Genomic DNA, 10,345 nt, shown 5'->3' with positions numbered 1-10,345 from the left:
ATATATGAATGTTTATTATGTATGGCTGTATAAAATTTACTATACATTACAACTTCTAACGGTTATAGCTAAATTCGTTTGCAATATTCAAGTACGTGTTGGGCTGTCCATACTTTCAGCACTGATGTCTTGTTTTTTATTTCAAATGGTTACAAATAATATATTTACTTAGTCGTTTGAAATTTCCTTTGTGTCAAATATCAAAAACTATAGATGAATTACTCATAAAAAAATGTGACCGGTTAAAACGAGTCTGAATAAAAGGAAATCTATTGTATTGCGGTTTTGTATAAGTTGTATGTGAATTAAATTAATATATATTACTTTACTTTTGCAATAATTTAATATTTTACATTTACAAATTAATTATTGTTTCACTGTTTATAAAGTAACGTTTAAGGACCAATTGCTTTTACTTTTACATTACTTTCAATGAAGAAGACTCCGAAACTATTCGCAAGTGCACCTCGATGTCTTTAAACCGCAAACGACAATAACTACATGAAAATCTACAAGAACTTAAACGTTTCGACTAATTAGAGAATTTTCAAAAAAGCTTCACAATTTGAGCTTCGTATTGAGTTAAGACGTTAAGATATTGATATGAATGGTAATTATGATAACAATGGTGTATAAATATTTTATGGTATTATTTGTTTCCAAATTATGCTGTCATATTTAACTAGAATCATAATTGTAGAAATACCAAATTTAAAATCTCAGCTGTTATTTAAAATTTTTGAACCTATTCTCTATTATATTCGCGAGAAATAAAATAAAACTTGCATTAGATATAAGTAACTATATTCAGCACGATCATTTATAGCATTATAACAAACACTATAGCAAGTGTTATATGTATAGTACTAGCAACTGAATCATTCATAGGCAATTTAAGGAAGTAGAGTTTAGCCAAAATCGTATTTAATATATAGAAGAATAATAATTTCTCAAATATATAATACTTGCAGACTTTAATAGATTGTATCATTCATAACAAATCTCTATAAAGATGACAATTTCAATAGTTTGGAATTAGTTTGATTTCCAACTTTTAATTGTCAGCTGAATGGGTACAGGGTCCTTCTTAAAATACAAAAACACAAAAAATAATATAATGTTTTGTACACAGTTACTGGTTCTCTCTGTCTATCGTCAAGAAATTGTTTCTTAAAATTTCATAAATAAATATTTGAATAAATTACAATAGACGTACTTTAGTTGTCCTTTAATTTTACATTCAAGCACTAACGATATCTATTTGTTTAGAACACTAGATCCGGCAAAGAATTAGATTATCTTCTGGCAAGAGCCAATTCGTGGAGTGGAAAACCCGTATACATCGAACTCTGGGTATGTCACAAAAATCTCCGGTGATTTTAGTTTTTTTTGTTCTATGATGGTGTTGCGCTACAAATGTAGAAATATTATTACAGCAACCGAAGGAACTGTTCACTATAAGGCAACGACAAACGCCCACACAAACAAGAGGAGTAATTACTTTAATCGGAGAACTGGATTTTGAAACGCAGTCCGTATACACGCTCACTATGTATGCCACGGTACGAAAATTTTAAACGATTGCTTTCATATATGTAGTCTTTAAAAAATGTTGAACTGAGCATTCTGTCTATTAGGATCCATACACTCAGCCTGGAAAAGATACTAGAAATATTGCCGGGTTAAACGTAGTCGTGATAGTTACAGATGTTCAAGATGTTCCACCACTTTTTACGTTAGCACCACCTCTTACGAGAATCAATAACTCTGTGCAGCCTGTAAGTACAAATTTTTTTTTCATTTTCTTGTTTAATATGTCAGTATATTGATGCATATGATGCATCCAATATTTTAAACAGTTATTACAAGTTAGTATCATGATTTTTACAAACAATTTATTTTACAAAAACGAAATCAAATATTCAAAAGGTAGTGAAAATACTAGTAATATTGTTTTCGCACCTCGATTGTCTTATTCTCAAAGTTTACTGTGTTAACTGAAAATGTATTCGCTAATTTGAATCTTCTTTCCTCTTTAACGTGCAGTAATTTCAATGATATATGGTACCACGAATCATTTTAAAAAGTCCGTAACTACAAAATTTGTCGTTTTGACAAGTGTGGTAGTTTTAATGTTAACACGAGTCAAGCAAATGTACATAACTGAAATGTATCTCTGATTTGATACAATCATATTGTAATAATACAGTTTATATAAAAGAAGATCGTTTGAAATTGAATTTTGCAAAAAACATGCTACATAGTGTGTGGCCGAAAGAATGTTACACGGAGACAGAAGGTGATTCCTTATGAAAACGCAAATTAAGAGTGTACAATAAAATGTTTTCTTTCGAGGTTTAGATTTCGAGAAAATCTATTTTGAAAATTCATCTAAAACGCAGGTAATGTATTCGTGCTGACAATAAGTAGACACGGGGTGCAATAAACAGGCGTGTACTCAAGTACTATTCAATTGAGGGGTCCAGTGCAAGAGGAAGCTATGCCAGAAAATGTTAAAAAATGAGATTCTCATTCATTCGGACACCTCTTGGTGTCTAATGATTAAGTATCCCTTAACTTAAGTTTGGCCAAACATTCGCCCGTGGTGCTACATAAACAATAACACCAGCCCGCACCACTCGTTTGTGTTGTGTTGCCATTCTCTGATAGAAGATGTACGCGCATGCTGTAACTGCCCCACTTCCAACACATAGTCATTATGTCAATATGTGTTGCCACGATCCAAAGAATAGGGACTTCGAGAGTGCCGAAAGTGGGGACAGTCAGCATGCGCGCGCACCTCCTGCCCGAGGATGACAATACAACACAAGCGAGTGGTGGGGGTTGGTGTTATTGTTTATGCGGACCCACGTGCGAATGGTTTGCCAGGCCTGCCGTAACTTATGGCTATGTCGTAAAATCTCTGCCTCTATCATGATGTACACTAATTTTCATAAAAGCCTAATGTTACATAGCTCTCTCTTGCAGTGAACCCCTTAACTGTACGCGTAGCCAGCACATCCTCGACTAGTTAGTTAGTTAGTTAATCCTCGCTTCTCCCGGGGGAGGGGAAGTGCGATTTCCCACCCAAGGCCGCAGCTGTGGCTCAGCGCCGGTAGCTATCTCACAGCCCTGCAGTAGGGCTGTGGTGGGCGTTACCCGGGGAGACTATTTCCCCCGGCTTTCCAACCCAACCAACTTTTTTAGGCCCGGGCCATATGGAGGCAAGGAAGTACTCGCGCGGGGGGCGGAGAGTCACTAGGATCGTCCCATCCCTACCTGATAAAATTAGCTAAGGGAGTATGGACGTCGGGGCAACCGATCCTTCGTCTCCAAAGTGAGTACCGGCTCACTCTTTGCTTCACCCACAGACCGAGTCTGTACCAGGGGTGGGATCTTCGTGCTTGCGTACGTTCCATCATCGAGAGAGAGCTTTATCGCCTATTTCAACCCCCTAGTCTGTTAGCTGCCTATGTCCCGAATAATTCAGGAGCCCCCCCTCCTCTGGTACCCCTCACAAATTTACCACCCCCCTTCAAGGACAAGAAGGGAGTCCCGGGACTCCAACAGCGATACATGGGGAGGCCGTTCTAGCCGACCTCAAGGAGAGACGGGGTCGGGTTCGGCGATCACCTCCCCTGGGAGCCGCGGTGGACCATAAATGAATCCCCCGCCATGTGAATCTAGTCTAATCGAAAGCTGGGTATGTGAATTTAATAGAGAGGAAAAACGAGATAGAGTAGATCGCGCCCTTCCCCCACCCTAGAGTCTGCAAGGAACGCGACGCGAGACGGCAGCCCACCGGACTTCGCCGAAATCTCTCCGAGGAGTAAATATCAGCTTCATCAGGGACCGCCGTTCGCGTTCTGGGTCGAAGAGCGCACTCGTCCCTACTGGTCGACGCTCTCTCTCTCCGGCGTACCACGGATCGTTGCAGCGTGTGCCAAACGCCCCCGCGACCCGTCGACATATGTGTTCCAGGGTCACGGTGTTTTACCGGCACGTGAGGCCTGTTTTTAGTAATGCCATGCTATACGTCTGGCGCTCCGTCCGTAATGAACTGCCTTCCAGATTACGATGTTCGCGGGACTCGTTGGGCCGATGTCTCGCCAAGCGATGCTCTTCATCCCTTCCGAGACTCGGTTCGCCAGTATACGTCCCGCTGTCCGGTATCGCAATCGGGCCCCGTCGCGTGAAAACTAATCAAACGGGACGACCAGGCCTCCGATGAGTTATACACCGTGGAACGTCCCTGAACCCACCTCCCCTCGGGCCCGATTGAGCGATCCTGATGAATGGTGACTTTTCTCTGTTCCCAGAGCATCCTTTCGCCGATCCTCCAGGTCCAGTTATTGACCTCGCGTCCTTACCTGCTATCCCGCCAGCTCTCCGGCACCGGGGTCCTTTGCCCACCGAACGTCCCCACGGACAGGTGTTTGTATGTGCGCTCGGTGTACGCATGTCTGTGCTGACGTCGGCGATCGGATTCCCCGGCATCTATCTTAATCTATTACCGAAGACGAAGGGGGAATTTGCATCTGATATTCCGTCCGTAGACGGATACCTCTACCTCACCGCTTCACGGACGGTCCTCGGGTTCCGGGCCCATACCACTCCCAGGCTATCTCCCGGAACCCACCCAGTCCGTTGTCCTCCGCGGATCCTGTGCTTGTCACCGCGATCCCCCCACGCGGAGGTTACTGGTTCTTGTCCCAGTTTTCCGTCGTCCTGGGATCGCGGCGGGGATTGAGAGGCAAAATGCGGCTGGAGTCGACAGGGTTCCCCATCTATCTTTTCCCCCGTGTTGCCTCTTCACGAGTGGTCTTCGGGGAGCGTGTCAGTAGGCGGCGACCGCCCCTATGCTCGCTCCCCTCCCGACTCGTATCCCAACACCCCGCACGTACGGGTTGGATCCACGTTTTAGTCTACTTATTGGACATGAATCCTATGGCATCCTATCCCTTCGCCTTTGAGGGTTCCCGGTAGATGATCCGGTTGACCTCTCGGGTTCAGGGGGGGACTGAGAGGGAGTTTTGTGCCTGGGTAGGAGTCACCGAATCCTCCCGTCCTACACCCTTCCTCTTCACGGACGGTCTACATAGATCGAGCTTCGAGACAAACATTAGTCCCACTCTTTCTATTCCCAATCCGTATCCCTTACGTGCCATCCTCTTGCGAGGCCGGATTCACATCGTATATATGTGTACTTGGGCAATTGTTGCTTACCCTTTCTCCAGCTCCATTCCTCCGTGTTCGGCTGCTCCTGCTTGTCCCGTACTCCTCCTCCTTTCCTCCTGCAGTCGAGACCCTCCTTCCGCTTCCAATTGCCTCCGGCCCGACGATCTCCCTAGTACAGAGACACACTCTTATATTCATAAACTATAAAGGTCACCCTCTCTTTCGCATCCCGTCCGGAGTCGAATCTCCCGACAGGATCCCAGGCGGCACCACGTGGAGGCGAGAGGGTGTGATTTTCGGGGCTTCCAGACTTCTCCGACCGACTATAACATACTTGTGAAATGTCGGATCCATCTGGGCATTCTTCCACCATCCCGGGGTGGAAAGATCCCCTAAATCTGCCGCCCACATTCTCGACTAACTCGAAAACAAAGTGTCAGATAAAAAATTGTATACTACACTTTTAATATATTGAATGTTACATAACAAATCACCTCCTGTCGTCTTGTACCATCCTTTCGGCCACACTGTGTTTGTTTTGTTTTTTCTTTCGCTATAGTTACTATGAAAAATTGATTGCGTTTAAATTTGTTACATATTGACATCTAAAACAGCTTATGACATTTTACTTCTATAATTATTAGCATTGTTTGAATCATTTAGATATATACAAATTTTAAAGTACTCACTATACTTGTACTTAGGCGTGCATTTTAAGTGAATTTAATAGAATATTTACATGAAGAATGTATTAAGGTATAAAATTTATTAAAGTTTCAAGTAAACATTATACATTAATTTATTTTTGTAATATTTTGAACGAAAATGTAAAATCGTAGGAACATACTTGACATATGCAAGATTTATCACGAGAATGTGTTTGTATGTCGATTCCAGGGCGACATAGTGTTACGAGTGCATGCTGAAGACGGGGATAAAGGAGTTCCACGTGAAATTGTCTACGGTCTCGTGTCTGAGGGCAATCCTTTTACACCGTTCTTTAATATTTCGGAAACAAGTGGTAAGAAAATATCTACATTATGGTTTTTAGAAGTCGCTCCAGTAGAATTGAATGAATTGTCGCTGTATAATGCCGCGTTCCATTGTTAACGCTTAATAATTTATGCTACACAAAATACTGCATTTAGTAAAAAGACAGAACGATCTGTAAGTCGGGGTGTACTAGAAAAAGGATATTCTACCTCTTGAAACAAATCGAATAATGGAGTAATTTTTCATAGATGAAGAATTGTTCTTCATGAAAATGAAGCTATTCGTATACTTTTCCATGAAATTCAAGTGTTTCTTGACCTTGATCCCTGAGTAGACCTTTCTAAACATATTGAAAACTTAACTATGGTTTGAGATGTATACCACAAAATGGTGGGTTAAAGTTTTCAATATGTTTAGAAAGGTCTACTTAGGGATCAAGGTCAAGAAACACTTGAATTTCATGGAAAAGTATACGAATAGCTTCATTTTCATGAAGAACAATTCTTCATCTATGAAAAATTACTCCATTATTCGATTTGTTTCAAGAGGTAGAATATCCTTTTTTACGTTACACCAGATACTTCGCCCTATCTTATATTAAGTACTTTTTCATAAAGATTAATAGAAAATTTCTGAAATAATTTAATCGGTTGTTAGTAAATATTGGGTTTCAATTATAAGTATGTAAATGTTCTTAACCGCCTTTTTTTTCATAGTAATATATCTTTTTAACCACGTTTTATATGGGTTGAAATATATTTATGTAGTTCCATCACAAACTTTAGTAAATATTAGAATAAATATACATATATAGGACAGAATAATATAAATAATTAATATTTTATTGGTACGAACTAATAACAGTATGAGTACTTAACAATTTATACTTCTATGTGTATCAGCAGGATAAATTAGACTTACAATTTGATACCTTTTGTCTTGGTACATATTTACCAAATAATTATTACAGTGATATACCACGTAAAAGTAGTAGATCAGTCATTATAAACTACAAAATTCATTCTACACATAATATCAAAGTATGCGTAGTCTTTTATAACTACCAACAAAGGCTCGTGTAAAATTTATTACATGGACAGCAGCTAGAAATCATAGCAACTTGTGGACGGTATAATTACATTTCATAGCACTGCTATCGGTTGACGAATTAACCGGAGGTAGACGAACGTGTACACATACGCACACGACGTGGTGACCTGGTTCCCCACGAATTATCTAGTCAATCACCAACCTTTCAAATTAATTTATCACTTCTCTGATCTCCTTTACCGACATTAAAATGTCAGCGAATGATTTACACCCACCAGACACGGACCGAGTCAATACGGGAAAGACAATTACATTTACAATTCTAGCCCAAAGTAACTGAAACGAAACCGTATGCAGTGGGTGATCGAACTAGTAGAGCCACAGTACGAGAAATATATTCTTTTATGTTTATGTAGAAACCGTACAACCGCAATATTAAGGTTTTCACACTGGATAATTTTTAACTAACAATTGTCCAATAAAAATACACAAAATATTGAACTTAGCTTATGTACAGTCGGTGATCAAATTATTATCAACATGTAGAGAAATTACATATTTTATGTTTTCAGTGTTATTATGACTTCAATAATAATGAAGTATAACCATTCTTTTTTTCTGAACATACAGATACGCAATTTAACTTTTTTTGGGTATATTCAGTAATCAGTGTACAGGAAAACACATATTTGTACAGTAACAAGCTACAAAATTGTGCTACCGTTGATAATTCGCAACTATGATTTGTTATTGCCAATTTATGTGTTTCTTTTGTTGATTGTTGGTTTCCTTGATTATTATTTATTCTAATACTGCTAAATTGTATTGTGCCAAAAAAATATTGAAAGTATGCTGAAAAGAATTCAAGCAATTATTGATACAAATGGTAGCGTGACGAAATATTGATACATATATTCTTTGAGAATTTATAATCGTTGTTATACGTCAGTAAAAACGTAGGAATATATTTTGTAATAAAGAAGATACTATTATAAGTGTCTTTTTAATTCCGTTTTTAATCAAAGTTCAAATGAGTGGTACTTTGAAGTGTTCATAATAATTTGATCATCCTACTGTATCCTCCAATGAATGCTCTTAACACAGAGATACGGAAAAATCACCAACACATAAAAATTCAAAAAAATTCAACACTTGATTTATTGTGTCATTTCGTACGCAGATAAAATCTTTCTGTTCCTCGTTCCGTTTTCTTAAAACATGGTTTCGTGTCCATGGAATAAAAAATACAGTATGTACGCGAGGGTCTCCCGAACGAGGGAGAAACTTTTCTACGTTTATTTTCGCACGATTACATCTCGCACGGGCTCGTTATCTAACGTCTGAGATCGGTGATAACCGATTTCTTTTCACGGAACCGAAAATGAGTCAGGAAAGGAAGTGGCCAGGGAACTCGCTCGAAGTGGTCAGTGTAAGGGTCTTGACAGTCTACGGCGCAGTATCGATCGTCCTTAGGGGTCAGTATCTCCTTTTCAGGCTGCGATGCTTATCATTTCGTGATGTGAAGCATGCGACCTCTTCGTGGCAGTGAATGCAAATGTAGGCACACCGGAGAGAAATGGTAAAAAGGAACGAATAGGGCCAGAAGGTAAAAGGGAGATAAAAGCGTCTACTTTAGGCTGTAGTATCGTCTCGGAACATTAACAACGGTCTATAATTTCGTGCGGGATCTGGAAACAGGAGTGTGCTAAGGCGGATCTTAACTTTTTGATAACGCTTGCGAAACGTAGATTTTTTATTGAGAAATTAGTGTGTGTCTGTTAAAGAAACCTGTTTTCGATATAGAAATAACAATACGTGTGTCGGATAAATAATTGAAAAAAATATAGCTTCACAGATATCGGTATGAACGTTTTAAAACATGGTACGGTTAGAATTAAATTTGACATTTTGTGAACAAATTTGTTAAGTAAGTATCTAAAGTCTGGCGAAAGCAACTCTGCTTTCCTGGATATCAATTATCTTGTCTCTTTGCTGCTTTTAAGGAATAACGCCACGATGATGGGCCAAAAATGATGGGATACCTTCGGAGGTGATTTTAAAGAAACATCTGAAGTTTATTAAAAATGTAACGTATGCACAGACGAGATATAAGAAGAGACCTGACATCTTATGGGACTCGGTGTCCCACGAAAATCACGCTGCTTCGAGCGCACCTCTACATAAAAGTTTCCGATTTCAGGAACTACGTTTGACACCGTGATAACGCACAGCACACACACACCCGTGACTGCATATAGCGATACATACATTTTTGCTAGCAAGGAATGAAATGGTGAAATGGTACGGGGGCTCCTGACGCCTCCGAAGCATGGGACAGAAAATTACATTGCATGTTAGGTCTATTCTTATATTTCGTCTATAACCTAAGATCCTTATGATATGTATAAAGCAGAACAAAAAAATTTTGTTTAGAAATTGTGAATAATAAATGGCAGCACAATAGCCGCACTGCTGGTACGTATTTTTCATTGAGTCATTCCGTGGTGGGATTTTTCACGTCCACACCGTTGGACCTGGAACAAAAAAATAAAAAGTTCTGTCATCTACGCCGCTTAATACTAGACAAAGATTTTGATGTGTATGATACAACTTTTTGTTTTTTTTGTTCTAGATCCAACGATGTGGACATGAAAAATTTTACCACGGAATGACTCATTGTCAGTGAAAAATACGTACCTGCCGGACGGCAATTGTACCTCTATTTTTTATTCAAAAATTCTAAATGACTTTTTTGTTCTTTTTTGTATATATTATAAGAACCTTATGTTACGTTTTTAATAATGTTAATTTTCTTTAGAATTACCTCCAAAGTTATCCTATCATTTTTGGCCTATTATCGTGACATTACCCCTTAACTCTTTATTGAGTAATGTACTAGTCAGAAGCGTGAAAATTATGTGGTTCAAAATTCACAGTAAGCGAGTGGGAAACTTCTTCACATGTACGGTAACTAAAATAAGTTTAAAGTTTATTCTTAAGTGCAGATATGTTCCTAGCAGTATTCAGTGCGTTGTAATGTTTTAAAATTGTTTTTAAAATATGTCAAGCGTCTATATTTCGTTTAAATCATAAATACACACATAACGCCATATATAAAGTCTCG

Source organism: Dufourea novaeangliae, unplaced genomic scaffold (genome assembly GCF_001272555.1).
Source record: "Dufourea novaeangliae isolate 0120121106 unplaced genomic scaffold, ASM127255v1 scaffold440, whole genome shotgun sequence".
In the NCBI taxonomy this organism is placed as follows: Eukaryota; Metazoa; Arthropoda; class Insecta; order Hymenoptera; family Halictidae; genus Dufourea; species Dufourea novaeangliae.
The sequence above is the reverse complement of the archived record's forward strand: the minus strand, read 5'-3'. Positions refer to the sequence as shown.